The following is a 1,288-nucleotide window of genomic DNA, read 5'->3' as shown; positions in this document are numbered from 1 at the left end:
GTCAGGGCCGGCCCTGGGTTTGATTGTATATTTCATTTTTACATTGAAGACTATCCAGTGTTATTTTACATTTAATTATTTGGTTTCTGTACCTTGACACCTACAAACTTAAAAAAAAAAAAAAAAACGGAAACATTGTGTAAATAGCACAAATAAATAAAAATTAATTAACATACAAATTAAACAATTTCAAACCGGCCTAGTGGTACAACTGACCCCAGCTACGGCCCTGCTCATGCCTGTTTCACACATACTCCATCTGCAGTGCGTATGCAGTCCGTGTGCGTTACGTATGTGGTGCAGCACGGACTCGATGTGCTTTCACACAGGACACATTTGCAGTTTGCTACTCAGTACGTAAACGATCGCTGCACTGCTGCAGACACAACGCTCCTGGAACGCATCTGGAATCTGTTAACATGGGTGCGTAAAAAATATGCAACGCATACGCACTGCAGACGGTGTATGTGTGAAACAGGCGTAAGGTTGTTTGCACCTTGTGCAATGTGGAATTAGTTTACAGCTTTTTCAAGCACTTTGTGATGCATTTTGGAAACAGGAGATGAGCCCCTTTTCTAATGCACCACCTAGCTTAATAAACCCCTTTTCAAAGACTTACTGTTTGTCAATTTTATTTGGGTAACACACATATTCTGAATGCTGTCTGCAAAATTCAAATGAGCCATTTTAATCTAGATTAATATATATATATTGCTCTGCTAATATTTGTCTTGTATTGCTCACATATGTCCAATAGATGGAGTATGAAATTCCGTACCTTCACCAGTACAGTACAATATTAATGCCTTTACCAATATAGTATAATGAAGATGAAAGGCATTTTTTATTTATTTATTTATTTCAGTTAATTAATAAGTTCTATTGTTTTGAATCATAGTAATTATTATTAAATAATTATAGAAATAATTTACTTTTAATAAAATATAATTCAGAATACAACAGCATCATTATTAGCAGTTAAACTGTGATTTAAAAATCTGCAAAACTTCAGCATACTATCTACATTATATTTACTCTTTTTATTATTATTTTATTTGTTTTGATATTTACTTATGAAGCATTCTGAATAAAATAGCATGATATAATAATTTTGTGGTAACCAGCCATTTAAATGTTGTTTTCTTTTTCTTTTTAACACACTGGTTTTACTTCAAGATGCAGATTTTCATTGGATTTACCAAGAAGCAACCCAACACAGTACCACAACTGTTTCATAAAAGTAATCAAAATGAAAAATTCAAAAGAATATCACTTAAAACTATTCATC

The sequence above is a fragment of the Carassius gibelio genome, chromosome A2 (assembly GCF_023724105.1).
Source record: "Carassius gibelio isolate Cgi1373 ecotype wild population from Czech Republic chromosome A2, carGib1.2-hapl.c, whole genome shotgun sequence".
NCBI lineage: Eukaryota > Metazoa > Chordata > Actinopteri > Cypriniformes > Cyprinidae > Carassius > Carassius gibelio.
This window is presented reverse-complemented; position numbering follows the sequence as displayed.